We start from the raw sequence: 24,144 nt of genomic DNA, 5'->3' as shown, positions 1-24,144 counted from the left end.
ACCGGCTACGTGACTTTGAATGACTACTCTGCTGGTGGGTTATCTGTTGTGTCATGGGCAGCATGGCAGTTGGATCCACCTCCAAGAATGAAATGGTACACTCAGCACTTAAAACAGTGCCTGGTACATAGCAAATCCTCAACAAACATGCATTATTACTATAATTTCACTAAGTAAAATAAACCAGCTGGTGAAGAGACCAAGAATAAGTTTCAGCATTCAAATGTAGTACAAAAAAAGAGCTGTCTGCCATTCAGCCATTTAATATGCATTACTAAGCATCCCTGGTGAAGACTTTATACTGGGTTTCAAGCTGACACCAATAACTCCCCATCTTCTGCCACCAGTGAGTATGGTTCTAGCAGACATGATTTTACGAGCACTGTAATGAGTTTCAAACTGGAAAGGACTAGGAGAAAATGGAGGCATTGCTAGAGGGCTTTTTCTATTTGTAGCTAAATGAAAGACAAATGAGTTAGAGTACATCTTACATGTTCCACAGGATTTGCTTTTACTTTTTAGTAAGGTAGTGACATTAATTATATTATTCAGATGAATGGATTTGTCCAGTAATTGACTTTAAAAATAGAAGACAAAGTTATGTTAAAGACATCTTCTAAAAATTACAATATTCATTACAGCTCCAAGATATAAGTATTGAAGTTATTTTTAATTATCCTGCATTATGAAAAACTGAGTATTTTATGTCTATATTAGTGTAATACTTCATGGTATATATTTGAGATAATATATGTGTACGTGGTTAGAAGTAATATTACATTTGATTTGAAAGTCTTGATAAAACTTAACAAATGTAAATGTTGGTTTTTGGTTTTTTTTTCAAACATTCATACTTTGTAAACCTCTTATTTCACAATAATCCATGCTGGGTAGATATAAAATAATATGCTAATAATCCTAGGAATGTATATATGGTTTGCTTTAAAAAGAAATATCTATTAGGCTTTGATTAATCTCTCATGCATTAACCATTTTTTTCCATTTCCACAGGAAGTGATGACTACTCACTTTCGGTTGTTACATATAACTTAGTGATATATATGAAAGATTTTGTCTGGCTTTTGACCGGATCTGGGAGAAACTTCCAAACCCTTGGGATCTCCTGCGTGATAGGAGTTTTGTTTTTTTTTTTTTTTTTTTTTTTTTAATGTTTATTTACTTTTGCGATAGAGAGACAGAGTGCCAGCAGGGGAGGGGCAGAGAAAGGGAGACACAGAATCCGAAGCAGGATCTGGGGTCTTAACTGCCAGCACAGAGCCCGATGAGGGGCTCAAACTCACGGAACTGAGATCATGACCTGAGCCAAAGTCTGACGCCTAACAGGCTGAGCCATCCAGGCACCCTAGGAAATATCTTTATTAATCATGGTAGGCCCTTGGATCACACTCAGGATTATGCTAAGGAGATGTCACTGAATGGGGACTGATCATACCAGAAAGATCACCATGTGATTAAGAGGGTGGTATTCTATTGATCTCATGACCTCTGGGGAGATGGACGGGGCTCTAGATTTAGTTCAATCACTTGCCAATGATTCAAGTAACCATGGCTATGTAATGAAACCCCAATAAAAACTCTAGCCATCGAGGCTTGAGCAAGCTTCTGGTTGGTAAACACAACTGTTATGTTGGGAGGGGACGCATTCTGACTCCACAAGAAAGAGGCATGAAAATTTCAATTTGAAACCCTAAAAGACCTCACCTTATGTGTCTCTTCATTTGGTCTTGATTTTTATGCTTCATAATAAAACCCACATTGTAAATGTAACACTTAGAATTCTGTGAGTCATTACAGTGAATGATCAAACCTGCGGTGCTGAGAACCCCTAAATTTGTAGCCAGTTGTTCAGAAGTGTGGGTGACCTGGGGATCTCTGAACTAATGGGTATCTTATGGGGTGGCAATTTTATTGGGTATTGTACCTTTATATTCAGGCAGTCTGTGTTAACTCTGGGTGGTTAGTTTCAGAACTGACCTATACTTAAAAGAGGTTTTGAAAAGTTGCTAAACTATTACAAATAGAAGCACACACACACACACACACACATACACATATATATATATATATATATTTCTGATTACAAAAATAAAACATCATCATTTGTAAAACATCAGAAAGTATAAAGAGATGAACAGAACTCTTAAGGCAGCCTTCCAAAAATAACTATTCTTAAAACGTGGGTGAACGTCTTGTGTGTGTATGCATGCATGTATGTCTTTGTTTCTGTGTGTATGCATGGGAGGGGTTTTATAATAAATATTATTAGAAATACTGTGAACAAATATGTGTTTAAGTAGAAGGTACCAATAAACTACCTTAACTTATTCAAACTATTCAATTTTTATTGTTCACACTTTTCTGGTATTATGAGTAATGTTACATGATATCCATTTGCATAAATATTGGCACAAACTTCTGACTATTCCCTTATAATTAAATAATTTAAGAAGGATATGTATTCTACAGGTCAATGTTTTTACAACTTAGGAAACATTTTGCCAAGTTATCTTCTTTTTAGCAAGGCTCCTTCAGTTTAAACCCAAATCATGTGAGTGACCATATCTCAGTGTTAATAAATATCATTTTCCTTTAAATTTTACCAATTTGCTAAGTGAAAAATTTATTTTGTATTACCTGCCATTAAACATAATTCTTAATTCAATAAATTTTAAAAATAATTTGTTTCCTGAATTTCTTGAGAGACAGAGAGAGAGAGAGGGAGGGAGAGAGAGAATCTTAAGACAGCTCTGCCCTCAGGTGGAGCCTGACACGTGGCTCGATCTCACAACCTTGAGATCATGACCTGAGACAAATTCAAGAGTCGATACTTAACCCACTGAGCCACACAGGCACCCTTTGAAAGAGAAATTTTAACTGGTATGGTGTCTTATAGATTTTAAATAATCACTAATGCAAAAATATTACAAAATAGCAGGTACCCAAGTACCATATGGAAGGAACTTTTATTTACACATTCAAAAGGACAGTTCATTCTTCCTTTTTAAGTGACCCTTTAAATACCTATTGCTAATTAAACATATAAAGTTTGTATTCACTTCTTTGAAGAAGACAAAGACAAATGGACATTTAATGCACGCCTACAGAAAGAGCTCCCAAAATTGGAGGTTTAAAAGCAACAGATGCATTGTTTCTATTTAGCTTGCCCATGGATTCTAGATTGAATATTAATATAACTAATGCGATTACCTTTCTGAAAGAGAGAAAATCCAAATTAACACATGTTAAAGGTACCCTCTGTGAAATCACTGCTAAAGAAGAAATTACTTCCAATCAGATTTGACAGGAATACCCAAAAATATGGCCTCTCAGCCTCCTTAAATCTTATACATTTAGGGTTTAACTAGGTTTTCTGCAGTAAATTCACTAGACTTGTTATCTGTTCTTTTGCCCCCCGCCTCTTTTTTTTTTTTTTTTTACATTTTTTTTTATCTTACATTAAGAGATGAAAAAGGTTGGGCTACCCAAGAACTGATCATGTTTTTTTAATTTTATTTTTTTTAAATTTACATCCAAATTAGTTAGCTTATAGTGCAACAATGATTTCAGCAGATTCCTTAATGCCCCTTACCCATTTAGCCCATCCTCCCTCCCACAACCCCTCCAGTAACCCTCTGTTTGTTCTCCATATTTAAGAGTCTCTTAGGTTTTGTCCCCCTCCCTGTTTTTATATTATTTTTGCTTCTCTTCCCTTATTTTCATCTGTTTTGTCTCTTAAAGTCCTCATATGAGTGAAGCCATGTGATTTTTGTCTTCCTCTAATTTCGCTTAGCATAATACCCTCCAGTTCCATCCACGTTGTTGCAAATGGCAAGATTTCATTCTTTTTGATTGACAAGTAAAGCTCCGTTGTATATATATATATATATATATATATATATATATATATATATATATATATATATATATATACCACCTCTTCTCTATCCTTTCATCCATCGATGGACATTTGGGCTCTTACCATACTTTGGCTATTGTTGACAGCGCTGTTATAAACATTGGGGGGCATATGTCCCTTTGAAACAGCATATCTGTGTCCCTTGGAGAAATACCTAGTAGTGCAACTGCTGGGTTATAGGGTAGTTCTAGTTTTAATTTTTTGAGGAACCTCCATACTATTTTCCAGAGTGGCTGCACCAGCTTGCATTCCCACCAACAATGCAAAAGAGATCCTCTTTCTCCACATCCTCACCAATGTCTGTTGTTGCCTGAGTTGTTAATGTTAGCCACTCTGACAGGTGTAAGGTGGTATCTCATTGTGGTTTTGATTTGTATTTCCCTGATGATGAGTTAAGTTGAGCATTTTTTCATGTGTCAGTGGGCCATCTGGATGTCTTCTTTGGAGAAGTGTCTATTCCTGTCTTTTGCCCATTTCTTCACTGGATTATTTGTTTTTTGGGTGTTGAGTTTGACCGGTTCTTTGTATGTTTTGGATACTAACCCTTTATCTGATAAATCGTTTGCAAATATCTTCTCCCATTCTGCCGGTTGCCTTTTAGTTTTGCTGATTGTTTCCTTCGCTGTGCAGAAGCTTTTTATTTTGATGAGGTCCCAGTAGTTCATTTTTGCTTTTGTTTCCCTTGCCTCCACAGACGTGTTGAGCAAGAAGTTGCTGCGGCCAAGATCAAAGAGGTTTTTGCCTGCTTTCTCCTCGAGGATTATGATGGCTCCCTGTCTCACATTGAGGTCTTTCAGAACTGATCATTATTTTTACAGCCAATGTTTCAAATCAGAATCTGATCTATTAATAATGATCCTTTTTTATCTTTAAATTGTATTCAATAGGCAGTACACAGATACTAATTTCATAAAAAGCTTTGGGTACTATGACAGAGGTGGAAACAGAGGCCCAGAGAAGTTATTTAAAGGCTTTTCCCCAAGGTTGTACAGCCACTGAAGTACTGCCAGCATGTGACCAACAATCCAGTCCCCCCACTGCCAGACTACAATGCGTTGCTATCCACCTGTGCCTTCCTCTTATCTACCGCAGCCACACCAGAACTCTTCTGTATTTACCTCTGAGGTAGGGTGGAGTGGAAAAATAAGAAAAAAACAAATACAATTTAACAAGCCACTTTTCCTTGTTTCTGGTGATAGCCTTGGTAGAATCAAAAGGCAGACACAACTAGTTCAAGTATGCTTCTTTTTGAATATGAAATTCATTTCATAACCAAGTAGGTCTGGTCTTTGAATCATTCCTACGGTAATGGGGATACATTTATATTAATCCATCTATTTTGGCTCAGGACAAGTTTTGTGGATTACAAATACACTAATTCATATGTGATATTACCATGGATAATGTTAGCTGTAAATGTTAAATTCAGTCAGTTTATTTATTTTACTGAATACAATGAGTATGTGAAGAACTCATTCCTTTAAATACTACTTTTAAATACTTTTTTTTTAAATTGTAGAGAGAGAGCACAAGTGGGGGAGAGGGGCACAGGGGGAGGGAGGGAGGAAGAGAGAGAGAGAGGGAGGGAATCCATCTTAAGCAGGCTCCATGATGAGCATGGAGCCTGACGTGGGGCTTGATCCCACAATCCTGGGATCATGACCTGAGCTGAAATCAAGAGTCAGATGCTCAACCAACCGAGGCACCCAATCGCCCCTGAAGAATTCATTTCACAAAAAAATTCTACAGTAAGATTTCTCATGATATAAACAGAGCTCAGGAAGAAAGTGCTTTTCAAGGGCCTCCTCACCCTTCCTCCCTGGGAAAATGGTCCAAGAGGAGATCATGTTTATAAAAGGGAGTACTAGGGTCTCACCTACTCTGCTATTGCCCAACAGATCTGCTGGACCAAAATGAAAACACTTTTCTGTCTTGGAGATGGTATCATGTGGTGGAGAGAGTGTAGAGGACTGAAGAGTGGCCTCCTGGTAAGGAATCCTAAAGGGAATGGGGGAAAGAAAATTAGCAGCAGCTACAAGCAGAAACAGTTTTGAAAAAGTAGGGGCCTTAAAGGGGATTAAATTTTGGTGGAAGCCCTACTAGAACGTAAGTCTCCTAAAGGAAGAGATTTTTACTTATATAACTCCTTACACATTCTGGATCATGACAGAGCACAGGATTTATGCATTTTACAGGCATCAGTTTCCCTGCATTAAAAAAAAAAGTGCTGTATATTCTAAATAAATTTAGAATTAAATTAAATTTCCTTTTTTTTAAATTTTTTTAAATATTTACTTGAGAGAGAGAGAGAGAGAGAGAGAGAGAGAGAGAGACAGACAGACAAAGCACAAGCAGGGGAGGGACAGAGAGAGGGAAACACAGAATCCAAGGCAGGCTCTGAACTGTCAGCACAGAGCCCAATGTGGGGCTCAAATTCGAGCTGTGAGATCATGACCTGAGCCAAAGTCAGACGCTTAACCGACTGAGCCACCCAGGTGCCCCAAATTAAATTTCTTTATGTGAAGGCTTTTTTGAATGTTAGTTGACTCACATGGAGATATTTTCCCTAATTTGCTCATTTTTGTCACTTTTGCACTAGTCTATATTATTACATTGTTCTGCTCACAATATAAATTATAAAATGAAATTCTCTTGACCACATATGACTTCTACAACCCTGCTATGTAGAAGCTACTGAAAATGTTAATCTATTTATACACAACATACTACTTACCTATATTTTATATATTGCACACTTACCTATATTTATATACTATTTATATGTTACATATTGAAATACACCAGAATACTAAGCCACAGTGCTGAAAAGAGTAAGCAAACCAGTCATGTTTTTAAATTCTCAAACAGAAATCATCATTACATTCCTATTTAAAACTAACTGGAATGAGGCCAAACAGAAAACATGATTCTTTTCAAGTAAAAAATTTTAACACTTTTTAGAGAAAATTTAAAGTACTCTTTAAATTAGCAGTTAGCTATAGAGAATTGTGAGGTTATGTACTGATTAAGACCCCTAATAAAATGGCATAATATGTTTAAAACACTCAGTTTCACCGGGTTTCAATTTTAGATATCAGTTACTAATTATCTAGGAGGTGCCAGGAACTCTGTGTATTTTGAGTGAGGTGGGTATTATGGTTTTCATTACACAGATAAGGAAAGAGAAGGTCAGTTTTACAAACTGGGGAAACTACGGTTTAAAACACCCTCATCAGAGGCCAGACTACTATTCTAAACACCACTGAAAATTGCCTTCTGTCTCCTTGTTGCCCTCTCTCTCCTATGCCACCCCCCTCACATTGCTTTCAAATTATCCAGCTCTCCTACTATCCCCTATAATATGAAAATTAGGCCCTTCTACTGAGCTCCCTGTCGACTTCCATTTTGTAAGGTTGTTGAAATATATTTTGAAAAATATTTGAAATGTATTTTGAATATATTTAAAATATATTTTGAAAAAATGATAGGTTACATGTTCCAGTTCTGGGTAAGATCTAGTAAACCTACATCACCCTCTCTCTCCCACTGAATACAATTAACTAACCTAGACAGAATGATTTGGCAGCGATTTGAAGACTCGGGAAACCAAATAGTAGCAAGAGCATGGGAGAAGAAGGCCAGAATTGGAAAGACCATAAACTGGAATCAGGCTCCTGATCTGTCTCTGGTATCCCTAACCTGATATATTTCAAGGCAGCCCAAAGCACGGCAGGAGGCACCAGGCGCAGAGACAGCTCCAGGACAAGCCCTCTGCTCCTGGCTTGAGCAGCAGGAAGGGGAACTCCTAAAGCTCAGAAAGAGTTGGAGAGTTTCCCAATACTTTTTCTTTTTCTCCACTTGCTCATGCCCCCAGATCTTGACAATCCTACTGTGGAGAAAGGTGTGATTGCATCCAAGGAGGCTCACAGGTGCCTGGAATACTAAGAGAGGGAAATCTTCCCCTGGATATAAGGACCTGGGGTCCCAAGAGGATGCGGTGAAACTTCCCCCTTGGTTTCTTTTCTCTCTGTGCCCTTTAACTTGGCCTTGTACACAAGTTAATTTGTGGGAAGTACACAGCAGAGAAAGGTAAATAAAATTTCATTTTTCGGGTTCAATAACTGAAAAGGAGGCCGAGAAAACTGGTAAGGAGATGGTAGAGGAGAAGCTTCAGAAAGTGTCCCAGTAAAGTTATTTATAAACTTCTGCATTCATCCCTGAGTGATGCACACATGGATCTGATCCTAACAAAAACTTTGAGAACTGAAGGGAGACCACAGCCCAGGTCTCAGGCTGGCCACTGCACTGCAGAAGAAATCTAAATAGCAGGGCCAAGACTCTGAAGATCAAAACCGACACTCACATCGCAACGCACAGAAGGTTGGTAGAACCTGTGGCCTGAACCTAAACGGGTCAACAGCCTGCCAGAACAAGAAGAAAATCGATTTCCTCCACAGCATCTAAATCAGACTCAGAACTTTTTTAAACATAATATTCAAAACACAGTATCCAGGATAGAGTACATGTGTACATAGAACCAGAAAAGTCTAAACTCATGTGGGTTGAGAGCCACCACTAAAAACACTATTCACAAGATATAGTCCAGAACGCAGTAACAGATTAAATACTACAAAAAGATGGAAATAATGCTGAAAAAGACAGGAAATGAGACACAGAGGAATGAAAAAGAAAACAAGCAGGTATAAATTATAAATATGTCAATAGTTACATTAAATATAATGTACTAAGCCTATCAATGAAAAGACATAGATTATCAAAATAGATAAATGGATATGTTCTTATAATGATCCAATTACATGCTTTCTGAAAGAATTCACTTCACATGTAATGATAAAGTAGACTAAAGGAAAGAAGATAGGAAAGATATACCAAGCAAACATGTGCAAGAAAGATGGAACATAAAACAAATCAAAAACAAGTAGCAGCTGAGTGTCATCAACAGATGAATGGATAAAGACATGATATATATATAAACCGTATGTGTGCACGTGCATGTTGGAATATTATGCAGCCATAAAAAAAGATGAGATCTTGCTATTTGCAACATGGATAGACCTAGAAGATATTATGCTAAGTGAAATGAGACTTAAAGACAAATACCATATGATTTCACTCATATGTGGAATCTAAAAAAACAAATGAACTAACAAAAGGCAGAAACAGACCCATAAGTACAGAGAACTGGTAGCTGTCAGAGGGGAGGGCGGGGGCAGGAGATGGGCAAAATGGGTGAAGGGGAGTGGAAGATAGAGGTTTTCAGTTATGGAATACGTAAGTCACAGAAATAAAAGGCACAGCATAGGAAATATACAGTCAATGATACCGTAATAGCAGTATATGGTGATAGATGGTAGGTACACTTGTGGTGAGCATAGCAAAACGTATAGAGATGCTGAATCACTATGTCGTACACCTGAAACTAATGTAACATTGTGTGTCACCCATACTCAAAGTAAAAAATTTAAAGAAAATATTGGACATAAATCCTACCTTAATGGGCATGTATTAAACAATCCAATCAAAGGCAGAGATTTAGCAAAATAGGTATCAAAGAAAAAAAAAACATGATCCAACTACACACTGCATGCAAGAGACATCATTTAGATTTAAAAACAAATAGGTTGAAAGTAAAAAAAAAATCAAAAGTACATACCATGCAAGCAAGTGCTAACCAAAAAGGGCAGTGGCTATATACTTTAAGACAAAAACTATTTTTGGAGATAAGGAAGGATATCTTACAATAATAAAAGGGTCAATCCACCAGGAAAATAAAACAATCATACACATAACAAGAAAGTCACAAAATACATACAAGCAAAACTAGACAGAATTGAGAGAAGAAACAGGCAATTCAACAGCAACAGTTTGAGACTGCAATACTCTATTTTCAATAATAAATAGACCAACCAGGCAGAAGATCAATGAGAAAATAAAGGATTTGAACACTTCTATGAACCAACTAAACCTACTACTCATTTACACAACACTGCACCCAACTATAACAGACTAGATTTTTCTCAATGTATATATGGAACATACTCCAAGATAGATCACTCATCAGTCCATGAAACAAACCTCAAAAAGCCTTAAAAGACTGAAATCATATAAATAAAAAGTGCTCTGAAAATTACAGAATTAAATTTAGAAATCAAAAACAGAACAGAATTTTGGAAATTTATAATATGTGGAAATTAAACAATACGCTTCTACATAAGCAACAAATTAGCAAAAAATTCACAAGGAAAATTAGAAAATGCTTTGAAATGAATGAAAATAAAAAGACAAAATGCCAAAAAACATGAAATGCAGCTAGCACCATGCTTAGAAGCAAATTTATACTAGTCAATGCACATGTTTTTAAAAAGATGGCTCTCAAATCAATAACCCAAGCTTCCACCTTAAGAGCAGATTAAAACCAAAGCAAGCAGAAGGAAAGAAACAGTAAAGATTAAAGTAGAAAGAAATAAAATACAAAACAGAAAAAAAATTAACAAAACCAAAAGTTTTTGCTTTGAGAAGATCAACAAAAGTGACAAACTTTTAGCTGAACTAATGAATAAAGAGAGAAGACTCAAATTACTAAAAGCATTAACAAAAGGAGGCATACTGCTATTGACCTTACAATGAAAAACAAAAAAAATTATGAATATGAGCTACTATATATCAACAAATTAGATACACTAGATAAAATGGCCAAATTACTAGAAAGATATACTCTACCAAAACTGAAGAACAAGAAAAAAATCTGAATAGAATCATAACAAAAAATTGAATTAGTAATCAAAAAACTTCCCACAGAGAGCCCAGGCACAGATGACTTCTTTGGTGAATTCTACCAAATGCTTAATAATAAATACTAATCCTTCATAAACTCTTCTAAAAAATAAAAGTGAACATACCCCAGCTAATTCTAAGAGTCACTGTGACCATGATATAAAAACAAAAGACATCACAAAAAAGAAAGCTACACTAATACCCCTTATGAATATAGACACAAAAATCCTCAACACTAAGAAACTGAATCCAGCAACACATAAAAAGGTTTATACACCATGACCAAGTAGGATTTATACCAGTGATAAGATACTGGTCTAATCTAGATGGTAAAAAGACACATGAAACCATGCTCAACGTCACTCATCATCAGGGAAATACAAATCAAAGCCACACTGAGATACCACCTCACACCGGTCAGAGTGGCTAAAATGACCATATCAGGAAAATACAGATGCTGGTGAGGATGTAGAAAAGCGGGAGCCCTCTTGCCCTGTTGGTGGGAATGCAAACTGGTGCAGCCGCTCTGGAAAACAGTGTGCAGGTTTCTCAAAAAAATTAAAAATAGAACTATCCTATGACCCAGCAATAGCACTGCTAGGAATTTACCTAAGGAATACAGGAGTGCTGATGCATAGGGGCGCATGTACCCCAGTGTTTACAGCAGCACTTTCAACAAGAGCCAAATTATGGAAAGAGCCTAAATGTCTATCAACTAACAAATGGATAAAGAAGATGTGGTTTATATATACAATAGAATACTACTTGGCAATGAGAAAGAATGAAATCTGGCCATTTGCAGCAACGTGGATGGAGCTGGAAGGTATTATGATAAGTGAAGGTATTATGATAAGTGAAATAATATGATAAGTGAAATAAGTATTATGATAAGTGAAATAAGGCAGAGAAAGACAGATACCATATGTTTTCACTCATAGGTGGATCCTGAGAAACTTAACAGAAGACCATGGGGGAAGGGAAGGGGGGAAAAAGTTACAGAGAGGGAGGGAGACAAGCCACAAGAGACTCTTGGATACAGAGAACAAACTAAAAGTTGATGAGGGGTGGGGAAGAGAGGAAAGTGGGTGATGGGAATTGAGGAGGGCATTTGTTGGGATGAGCACTGGGTGTTGTATGGAAGCCGATTTGACAATAAATTATATTAAAAAAAGATACTGGTCTAACACACAAAAATCGAGGAATGATTTAATATAAGAAAAGTCAAAAGCACCACAGTCAGCTCAATATATGAAGAAATGTATCTGACAGAATTCAAAACCTTATCTGATTTTTAAAAAAGTCCAGTCAACAACCTAGAAATGATATGAAACTTCTTTAATCTGATAAAAAGCATCTATACAGTGCCCCACTGCTAACATTACGCTCAACGGAGAAAGACTGAATGCTTTCCCAAGACCAAATAACAAGACTAGAACATCCACTTTCACCACTTTTATTCGATTGTACTACAACTTGTATACAGGGCAATTAGGCTAGAAAAAATATAATAATGGAAGGTATCCATCCAGACTGGGAATGAAGAAATGTGACAAGTCTTGCATTAAGATGCTCCTAGGAAATCCGCTAAAAACTATTAGAACTAATAAATAAGTTCAACAATGTGGCAGAACATAAAATCAATACACAAAAGTCCAATGTGTTCTATACACTGGCAATGAACAATATAAAGAAACCAATTCCATTTACAATAGCATCAAAACGAATAAAATACATAGAATAAATCTGACAAAAAAAGTGCAAGACTTGTGCATTGAAAACTAAAAAATAATGTTGAAATAAATCAAATAAGATTTAAATAAAAATGCAGATATCCCAAGCTCATGGATCAGTCAACATGATACAGTTAAGGTGGCAATACTCCCCAAATTGATCTATAGATTTAACATAATCTCATTCAAAATTCAAGTTGCCTTTTTTTAGGAACTGACATGCTATACATAAAGTTCATATGGAAACAAAAGAAAACCGTAACAGCCAAAATAATCTTGAAAACGAAGAACTAAGATGGAGACCTCATACTTCCCGATTTTAACCCTTACTACAAGACCACGGTAATTCAAGTAGTGTGGTACTGGCCAATGACAGGCAAAGACCAAACAAACAAAACTGGGTGCCAAGACCATACAATGAGGAAGGAATAGTCTGTTCAACAAATAGTGTTGTAAAAACTGTACATCTATATACAAAAGAATGAATATAGACCCTTACGACATCTGATACAAAATAATTCAAAATGGACCATAAATGTAAATGTAAAAGGTAAAACTAAGAAATTTTAGGGGGCACTTGGGTGGCTCAGTTGGTTTAGCATCCAACTTTGGCTCAGGTCATGATCTCACAGTTCAAGTCCTGGGTCGGGCTCTATGCTGACCACTGGGAGCCTTGAGCCTGCTTCAAATTCTGTGTCTCCTTCTCTCTCTGCTCCTCCCCCACTCATGCTCTGTCTCTTTGTGTCTCTCAAAAATAAATAAATGTTAAAAAAATTTTTTTTTAAAAAGACAAAAATGGGAGTAAATTGTCATCACCTTGGGTTAGGCAATGGTTTCATAGATATGACACCAACAGAATAAGTGACCACAAAAGAGAAAGAAAGAAATTGGACTTTATCAAAATTGTAAAAGTTTGTAGTTCAAAAAATACCATCAAGAAAATAAAAAAATAATCCACACAATGAGATAAAATATTTATATATCATATATGTGGTGAGGGACTTTTATCCAGAATACAGAAAGAACTCTCATAACTCAATAATAAAGACAAATACCCCAACTGAAAAACAGCCAAAAGGATTTGGACACTTCTCCAAGGAAGATATATGAATGCTAATAAGGATGTAAAAAGATTTTCAACATCATTAGTCATCAGAGGCATGCAGATCAAAATTACAATTACTTTTCACATCTACTAAGATAGCTATAATCAAAAAGAGACGACAAACAAGTGTTAGCAATTATATGAAGATACTGGAAACCCTTATTCACTGCTGGTGGAAATGTAAAATGGTGCAGCCACTCTAGAAAAAAGTCCGGCAGTTCCTTGAAAAATTAAACACAGAGATGAATACAGTTAATACAGTAAACATATGACCCAGCAATTTTATTCCTAGGTACATACTAAAATAAAAAAAAAACACTTTCACAAAAACATCATCATAGCAGTATTATTAAAAATAGCCAAAGAACAGAAAAATCTCAAATGTCTACCAACTGATAAATGGATAAATTCATGGCTGCAAAAATCTGTGAATACAATAAAAATCAATAAACTTCAGATGCACGAATTCTATGACGTGAATTATATCTCAATAAAGTTATTAAAAGAAAGCTGGATATTAATATTCCACTAGATTTCATAGCAAAAAAAAATTATCAGAGATAGAGGACCATCACTCACAAGTGGAAGTCAATATACCAACAACACACAGCAATCCTAAATGTGACTGCGCCTAAAAAGAGGACTTCAAAATCCATGAAGCTAAAACTGACAGCACTGAAAGGAGAAACAAAGTCCCAACTGTAGTTGGCAGACTTGAACACTTCCTGCTCAGGTAATCTACAGCACCAAGTGGGGAGAAAGTCAATAATGATACTAAAGAACTAGAGAATCATCCTCAACCTACACTGACATTTGTAGGGAACTCCACTCAACATCAGAATGCCCACTCTTTTCAACACATGGGACCTTCATCCACACAGACCATTCTCTCTGGGTCATAAAACAAACCTTTAAAAATCACAAAGAATTTTTTTCTTAATTACCAAGGATTAAAATCAAGCAAAGTGTGTTTTCTGATCATACTGTAATGTAGCTGGAAATCACTGAAGAGTAACAGGAAAATCTCTAACCACGTAGAAATAAAAACAACTCGCTTCTAAATAATCCAGAGTCAAAAAGGATCTCAAGGGAAATAATATTTTGAACTGAATGAAAACAATAGTTCATGAATGTGAACTCTTGAGAAGTATGTGTATTTTTTAAGGATTTTATAAACTTAAAGTTATTCATATAGCAAGTTCCCCCAAGACTGACCTCATGTGGATTCCAACTACAGTTAATGTAACTTCCTAGTATAGCTCCAGTATACTACTATTTTTTATTCTCTACTTGTAAACTAATTGATTTATGCTGTCCATTTAAATTTGGAGAACCACTTTAAAACATTAATAGACAATTTCCTTCTCCCCTTAAAAATGTGATTGCACCATGGCAAGTTTATCAAGGTCAATCGCTTTCTGAGATTTAGCTATTGCAATGATTATATATTAGAGTCCAACTGTGTGGGGTCAATTCTCACAATAAAATATTCTGCAAAAACACTGCATACCTAGTTTAGGTTAAGGACTTTTCACATGTATCACAAAGCAAATAGCACCATGAACCCAGGAAAATCCACCTCATCATGCCTCAATAAAGTTATCACCTGTTTAAATATACCTAACTATCCTTCCTTGGATAAGGACCTAACACTTACCATTTGGGAAAGGAAAGAAAAAAAAAAAAGTAAAACAATGAAATACTTTTCTACTGTGAATATTTAATTATTCAAATACAGAAACATGTGTATGTACATATTATAAACAACGAAGAAAGTGATACCAAAAATCTGGGACACAATCAAATTTGCGGGTCCTTTATTCTTTTTTACTTTGGGAAAACTTTTCAAAACTTTTATAAGTACATAAGCCTCCAAAATTATAATACAAATACAACTGAGAAAATGAAATTGAAATAAAAATTAACACTTTCTCCAACCAAATGTAATAGAGGTGTTTTGTGTAGATTATTTAGCTGGATCCAGTTACTAAGGATATTTTTAAAGTAAATATTCTTCGATTACAACATTAAATCAAGTAGGTTTTAAAAAACTTGTATTAACATGGTATTCAAAGCACTTGACATAGAAACTTTTAAAAGATTTATTAATAGAATATGCAACTTTCCTACAAGAATTTTCAAAATATTAACTCACCAGATGTTAACATTTCCAAAGTAAATGTAGACATTTATCTGCCTTCTTAAACCAATACTGTTAAGGTTATTTAAGAAAGTCAAATTGGCTAAACACGTTATTAACTAATATGGTCCAGTTTGTTCTTGTGACTGTTAAAATTAGGCAGTTTTCATCACAATGAAATGGAAAAAAAAATGCAAAAATTTCATAAAGAGAACTTCAGTCACACACAGAACACACACAGACAAGTATGAACGTTTGAACAAATTGATTTCCAAAGTTCCTCCCCACACAAAAATTCTGTACCTCAGCAATCAGGTACAATAATTCTCAAGGAAGAGGGAGTGGGTGTATAAAAGAAATCCGAAACTATTCCAAATATGCCATAGAGCATATCAGACCAGGTGATGCTGATGCTGCTGATTCAGGATCACACTTTGAGAACCACCAATCGAGGGGACTTCTTCCAGTGTATGAGGTTTGAAACCATTTCCCAAGTGATTTGATATACCCCTCACCACACACCCACCCACCCAAAGTTACAGATCTACGGCATCTCTTTCGTCAGTAAAAATTCACCTTCAAAGGGAATCATTATCTTAATACTCAATTAAATCTTCAATTCACTAATGTAATACCTATCTAAATTTTTCCTCAAACCTCATTTGTACACCCAAGTAAATTTCTTCTAAAGTTCAAAAGAAATCCAAAATACGCTATAAAATGTTTTTAGGTTTATTTATTTTGTGAAGGGGGGGCAGAAAGAGAGGGAGGGAGGATCCCAGCAGGCTCTGCAGTGTCAATGTGAAGCCCGGTGTGGGGCTCAAACTCATGAACCACGAGCCCATGACCTGAGCCAAAGTCAGATGCTTAACTGACAGACCCAGGTGTCCCTTGCTGTAAAATTTTTAAGTGATACATTTCACTCTCATAGAAGGAATATAATCTAATAGATTTTATACTCCAAATTGAAAAGAAAATAAAAAGAAATAGAACTGAAATAGAAAATACTCTCTTGTAGTGTATCTATAACTATGGAGATCTCAGGTTCACCAAAGATGAAATGTTTTACTCACCCTTCCAAGTTACAATTCTCTTTGTAGACTTTCAGCCAAAATTTTGGCTCTTGTAAGTATGTATAATTATGTTGATTCGCTTTATGGGTTTCTTGGTTACTAGGGAACTGGACAGATGAGTGGGTTCAATATGAATGGATTAAAGTCCAATGATTATGAAGATTTCAGTCATTTCCTGTTCCACACCTTGGCAACTTAATAAGCTGCTGTCACATAGCTAGAATGAAGAAAACTATCCTACTCGCAAAGCAATTACAGAGGCTTGCACTAACAAGATAAACCGAGGTCTGTTATTTGGGAATAAAATATGCAGTAGAAATTTTTGTATTTGTCCCCAGTAGAAATGTCCCAAAGGTGCACAGAGTCCCTCATTAAGACTATTTGTAGAACATCTATTTATTTAATTACATCAGCCCTATGGAGAAAATGTGATTAATTTCCACTGGGAACAAATACAAATGGTGGCAAAATCTAATCTATTTATATTATGTTTTGAGAACTTATATAAACATATTTCTTATTTCAGCCACATGGTTCCTCCTAAACAAAGGGTTTATGGCGGGATATTTCCTTCTTTTTAGCAGATAAGAATCTTGGAGGCTGGTTATTTGGCTTTATTTTAAAATAAAAGAATGAGATTAAATGGAAGCAAAGTGATAGCCACAGTTCATAAATATCTTTAATTAAACATATTAAATTAGTTTAAATCATTTAAAAATTAGGCCTCTCCATTTTGGCTTTCAAGGGTAAAATGTTTTTTTACTTAGAGTACAAAAAATATCAGAAGAGTAATATTAGCATACTATTTATACAACGCATTTAAGAAAACATTACCATGCCAGTTACGATACCTGAAAGATTACCAGAGAATGCCTTATTGCCTCATTTTCTGGCTAGTCTTCTAGTATTAAAAACTAACAAAACAGGATAGCATGTGACCTACAATGAAATCATTTCGATAAGAAACCTTACATTTATAAAAACATATTTGAAAATAGGTATTATCTGCAAACACTGGAATTGGAATTAATCAAGCACCAAGGGGTACATGTATTTATACCACAAAAAAGTAAAAATCCCTCCTACCTAGATCCCCATTTTCCGTTTCAAAAGGCAACAAGTTTGTCTTCCAATAGATTATCTAAGTATACACAAACTAATAATATGCCTTTTAATACAAATGAGCCTTCTATATACCTTTCTGTATTTTGTTTCTTCATTTGTTAAAGTGTCTTCATGTTGACTACAGTTCATATAACCTTATTCTTTTCAATAGCTAGACAACAGTTTATTTATTTTTGAGAGAGAGAGAGAGAGAGAGAGACCCAGAATCTGAAGGAGGCTCCATCCAGGCTCTGAGCTGTCAGCACAGAGCCCAATGCGGGGCTCCAAGTCATGAACGATGACATCATGATCTGAGCTGAAGTCAGATGCTTAACCGACTGAGCTACCCAGGAGCCCAACAACAGTTTACTTAATTGGCCCATTTTTTTCAAGTTTTTGTTTAAATTCCATGGGGCTCCTGGGTGGCTCAGTCGGTAAGCATCCGACTTCAGCTCAGGTCATGATCTCGCGGTTCGTGAGTTCGAGCCCCGCATTGGGCTCTGTGCTGATGGCTTGGAACCTGGAGCCAGCTTCGGATTCTGTGTCTCCCTCTCTCTCTGCTCCTCCCACACTCACACTCTGTCTCTCTTTACAAAATAAATAAACATTAAAAAATAAATAAATAAATAAATAAATAAATAAATAAATAAATAAATAAATAAAATTCCAGTTAGTTAACATACAGTGTTATGTTAGTTTCAGATATACAATACACTGATTCAACACTTCCAAACAGCACCCAGCGCCCATCATAAGTAGACTCCTTAATCCCCATTATCTGTTTCAGGCCCCACCCCCATACGCTTCCATTCTGGTAACCATTTTAATTGGCCTATTAATGATGAAAATTTAAATTGTTTCCAAATATATGTGATTAAAAACATGCTAATATATACTTCTTTGTATACCTGTGTATTAAATTCCTGGAAGCACAGCTGCTGGCTCAAATTTTGTGCATTTTATTTTGACATGCATTGTCAAACAGTACTCCAAAGAATTTGAATCCGTTCATATGCGAGACAAAAATGTGTTAGATTCCTACCAGGATATTTTTTTTTAATGTTTATTTATTCTTGAGACAGAGCGTGAACAAGGGACGGGCAGAGAGAGAGGGAGACACAGAATCCAAAACAGGCTCCAGGCTCTGAGCTGTCAGCACAGAGCCCGACGCGGGGCTCAAATGCATGAACTGTGAGATTATGACCTGAGCCAAAGTCGGTCACTTAACAAACTGAGCCACCCAGGCACCCCCCTAGTATGATGTTTTAACAATATTTTTGTTATTGCCAATCTGAAAGGTAAAAACATTTTATTTTACAAATCTTATGAGGAAGTTGAGAAGTTTTTATGTTTAAAAGTAATTTTCATCTCCATTTCTGTGAATTGTCCAATGGTCATTTGTCCATTTTTCTGTTTGCTATTTTTTAAAGATCTTTTTGCTATTTATATGAATAGTATTAGAACTTTATGAATTTTCTTCCCAAATTTGTCATTTGTTTTTTCTGTATTTTTGCCATACGTTTTTACTTTTTATACTCCAATTTTATTTTTCTTTTTAATCATCTCTCTCATCCTGAAGTACTATAAAGGATAATTTTAATTTTAATACAATGCTGACACAGACAGAACAGGAACATTTCTGCATTTTTGTTTATAAAAAAGTTAACAGGCTGTGAAATCCCTCGGGCAAAAGTTTTTAGTTATATGCCTCTAGGAAACATCATAGCACTCAACATTAAGGATGGAGATAAAAGAAGGCACTTTCAAAGGAAGAAGCTGAAAAGGGGCATTCAAAAATGAAGTAAATGAAGAGAACAATATAGAAAACTCTGTGAAGGAAAATATGTTTTTTCTACACTGAATGACAACCAATATATCCACAAAGGAATGATTCTATATAAACTACTAATTACACTTTCAGGATCTTTATTATTTTGTGATTTTTCCTACTACAGTATCATTTTTCTTTAGACATGTATACATTATAGAACTAAGAGGGGGCACCTAGGTGGCTCAATCGGTTAAGTGGCCGCCTCTTGATTTTGGCTCAGGTCTTGAAATCATGGTCCTGAGATCTAGCCTGGGTATGGAGCCTGCTTAAAAACTCTCTCTCCCTCTCCCTCTGCTCCTCCCTCTTCCCTCTTCTTCTCTCCCCACCCCACCCCACACAAGCAGGGGCACACGCACCTGCAGGGTCTCTCTCTCTCTCTCTCAAAAAAAAAAAAAAAAAAAAAAAAGAAAAAGAAAACATGAATATGCAAAATATAAATTATTACTTAGAAAAATGTTACTGTATATGTATACTATATATATATGTGTATACACACACACACAAATATATACACACACATACATACTGTGTTTCCAATTGTTTTTTGTGTTCCAAAGTATAATATACTTTGGACATATTTCTAGTTTACACATTATCCCACCTTTGGATATACCATAAATTATGTAACCAAATCCCAATCAACAGTTATGAAATTGTTTCCAGGTTTTCTGTTATTAGAAACACTACTCTGAACATCTTTGACATTTATTTGTACACTGAACAGCATGATAAATTCCAAGAAGTGAATGAATATTTGAAAAATTTAATAGGGGCACCCGGTTGGCTCAGTCGGTAAAGTGTCCAACGTCGGCTCAGGTAAGGATCTCACAATCTGTGAGTTCAAGCTCCACGTCAGGCTCTGGGCTGACAGCTCGGAGCCCGGAGCCTGCTTTAGATTCTGTGTCTCCCTTTCTCTCTGACCCTCCTCCCCACACTCATGCTCTGTCTGTCTCTATCAAAAATAAACAAACATTAAAAACAATTTTAATAAAAAAAGAGAAAAATTTAATAGCTATCACCATTAAAAAGTTTTATCAATATATTTCCACTAAGAGTTTGTTAGAGTGTATTTCTCTCAGCACATTATCAACAATACTGAGTATTATCAGACTTTCAAAATCAGTAAAATGTGCAAAAACTGTCTTACTTTAATTGCATTTTTTCTGATAATTAGGCTGGCTGAGTCTCCATATAGCTTCTCATTTGCATTTCTCTTGCTTTGAAGGACTCTGTATAGTCAAATTGAGTTGTTGATTTTAAAAGTCATTAATGAGAGTTCTAGGCATATTAGCATAATTAGTTCTTTTTCTGTTAACAACGCCCCAATTTGTATGTTTTCTGCGTGCAAATGTTCGTAAAAAGAATCATGTTCCTAAACAGGCTGTAGGTTTGTGTATCAACCTCAAAAAATGTTTTCCCCAAATGCTATGCTTACAAATATTCCTTCAGGTTTTCTTCTTTTACTTTCAGGTTTCACACATTCAGATTCAAATTAGTGAGTCATCCAGATGACATGTGTGTGCAAAGAATGAGAGAATGTTCCAGTTTTATTATTAGTTTTCCCCAATACCTGATTATTTAAGCATGATCAATTAATTACATGTCATTTCTTCCCCACCACCAGATTTGAAATGTATGTTTTATAAAATGGCAGCACTCCTTTACGCTTAAATCTGTCTCTGTAGTTTCAGCGATTTCTCTGGTCTATTCCCTATTCCATTGCACTATAGCTTTGATTATCCCTTTTATCATACAGTAGGGTATACATACTGTTTTTCCACATGAACTGAACAGCTGATTTAGAAACCAAAAAAAAAAAAAATCAGGAATCTATTTAATTTATATATTCTCTCAGAGAAATTATACTTTTTTTAAATGTTTATTTTTGAGAGAGAAAGAGAGACAGAGAGAGACAGAGAACGAGCAGGGGAGGAACAGAGAGAGGAAGCCACAGAATCCTAAGCAGGCTCCAGGCTCCGAGCTGTCAGCACAGAGCCCGACGCAGGGTTGGAACTCACTCAGCAACTGCCAGATCACGACCTGAGCCACCCAGGCGCCCCATGGCAACTACATTTTTAAATATGCAATATAAAATTAAAAACTCAAGTTGTTGATTCTAAGGAAGATAAACACACCAGAAAATAAATGAAAGAAAAATCTGTCCTAAAACATAAACGTTTCACTTTACAGAAACAACGCAAGTACACCCCGAAATAAATTACATCTCCCCAGCGAGCCCGCATTTTTAGAATGAGAGAAGGGTCCTCTTTTGCAACCCCCGCCACTCTGCCCGCCAAACGCGCGAAGTTACTACAAAACCCTTCACCTGCGAACCAGCCTAGCCTCCGTGAGCGCTGCGCCAAGGGAATGCCTGCGAGAGCGAAAACGGGAGCCTGATCCGGCAGGACCCGGCCTGAGGTACAGAGACCCGCGGGTGGCGAGAGCGACCCGGGCAACGCACCTTCTTCCCGCAGGGGCAGCTAGAAAGGGGCCAGGGAGGGCCGGGAAGCGCAGCCAGCTCTCCCAGAGCGCGTTATTGCTGCGGCACAACGGTCTCCCCACTCGAAAGCTTTCACCCCGGGACCAATGCGGCAGACGTTAAGGTCCAGGGGTCCCGACCCCCAACTCAGGGTTGGAAAGAGGTCTCTGCTTGTCCCGCCTCCTCTCGCGGCGGCAGAGGCGCTTCGCAATCCCGCGCCACCTGCGGGAGCAGCGCGCCGCGCAGCGGGCCGCCGAGGGCCAGCCCAGGACGCCCGCAGGCCCCCGCCTCCCCCCGCCACGCAGCTCGGCGCCCACCGCCCGGACCCCGCTCTTCGCCCGCCCTGCAGGTCCACTTACCGCCGGGCCCGCCGTCCGCTCTGCACCCGCGACGCCGGGCCGGGGTCTAACTTTCCTAGCGGAGCCGAGGAAAGAGGAGGAGCGGAGGAAGGGGGCAGGAAGAGGAGGGCTTTCCAAATTAAAAACAAACTAAAGCCTGGAGGGGAGGGGGCGGCGCGGGGCTCGGGGGCGTGGCCCCGCCTCGCCCGGACCCTCCCCCGGGGCGCGCGGCCGCGCGGGCCTCCGACCCCGCCCCCCGCGCTCCGCGCTCTGGCGCCTCGGGTCGGTGGTCCCGGGAGGCGTGGGCTTCCGAACGAGAAAGGAGCGGGAGGGGGACCCGGGGAGAAAGGTTGTCGCAGCTCTAGTGTGAGGGGAAGAGAAAGGTAAGGGCAAGTCGACGGTTGCATCTAATCAGAGACGCAGGTTCCACAGCCTGTGAGGAAGAGTTTTGCTGACCGAGATTACAGAGCATGGAAAGGCTCTTTCGCAAGAGCCTGTTAATTTGCATCTGCTCCCACCCCAGACCCTTGGCTTGGAGAATTGGCCTTGGCAATGCAATGCTAGCTGGAAACACTGTGCCGTCCCAGGCATTTTGTTTTCTTTTCCACAGGTTTGGAGGAGGCCAACTTGATGTTGGAGGGAGGGAGTCCGGGAATGAGGGGAGGGGAGTAGGGTTGCCTAGTTTTCTGACCTTTGGAGAAAAATGCCATTTGTTAATTACCATTGTTAGGCACAATGCTTTTGCTTTTTTTTTTTTTTTTTGAAACTCCCAGGGTTCAGGTTTGTGGTGGTCCCTGGGGAGAACAAGTCACTGACTGGAGCTAGGGGAGTCTAAAGGCCCCTAACGTTATAAAAAAAAATTCAGAACTGGGCAGAAGTAAATTACATTAAGCACTGAGAAGTACTTGGCAGTGCTCCACTATGGGAGAAGTTTGGAAAGGGGAAGGCATTATGGGAGGGGAGTTCTGGAATTTTCCATTTTCTTTTGTATGTATGCTATTTTGTTACTATGCATGTAAGAATAGATTTTAAAAGTTCATATTGTATTTCTCAGTAATCATTGCACAAGGCATTACATAAATAAAGAAAGAAAGCCACATGGAAAGCATAAAAGAAACTAGTGCCCAAACTACAGCAAAATATAACACTATTTATTAGCTCTGTTCTAAATTCACAAGAGTGGTCAAGAAATTGAGCTTATGAATGCAAATATCCACAGTGGCCACATGAAAGATGACAAACAATTCAAAAGCAAGACACGTCTTGTGAAACACACTGATTTGAGGTGGAGGGAGGGAGAAATAATGGAAAGTGTGTCTTGTGCCCAAATCAGAAGTTTTGAGGGGAATAAAAATGATTCAAACCCTTGTCTTTCTGAAATTCCTAATCTGATGATATCTCTACTTGAATACTTCGAGGGATGACAAATTCATTATTCTTTTGTACTAATCCTATTATAGTTGCTCTGCTCCTTTGCTACACCTCTTTGTATTATTTTGTTTGTACCGTTTGTTCTTAAATCACCACCATCTTAGAGGTAATATTGTACATCTTCATATGAAATTAAGAAATTTGCAACCAGGCTCTTTGGTTCCTCAACACTATGTGCCAA

General features: G+C 37.3%; 1 protein-coding gene across 6 annotated transcripts in view; it reads right to left on the bottom strand.

Moving 5' to 3' along the window:
- PLSCR4 (phospholipid scramblase 4) overlaps positions 1 to 24,144 on the bottom strand; it is a 135,492-nt gene that overhangs the window by 28,468 nt on the left and 82,880 nt on the right. Inside the window, exons 1-2 of one of the 6 annotated variants that reach the window (XM_045037472.1) lie at positions 22,554 to 22,680; positions 5,814 to 5,935 (exon numbers count right to left, since the gene is read on the bottom strand). The exons of 1 other annotated variant lie outside the window; for it this stretch is intronic. The gene's annotated coding sequence lies outside the window, so the exon portion shown is untranslated. Of the gene's footprint in view, positions 1 to 5,813; positions 6,154 to 22,553; positions 22,701 to 24,144 lie in introns of those variants that run through there. 4 more of the 6 variants (XM_045037471.1, XM_045037470.1, XM_045037474.1 and 1 more) reach the window with 4 other exon arrangements.

This window comes from Felis catus, chromosome C2 (assembly GCF_018350175.1).
Source record: "Felis catus isolate Fca126 chromosome C2, F.catus_Fca126_mat1.0, whole genome shotgun sequence".
Lineage (NCBI taxonomy): Eukaryota > Metazoa > Chordata > Mammalia > Carnivora > Felidae > Felis > Felis catus.
Note: the sequence above shows the minus strand (reverse complement) of the source record. Positions and strands in the feature narration are given on the sequence as shown.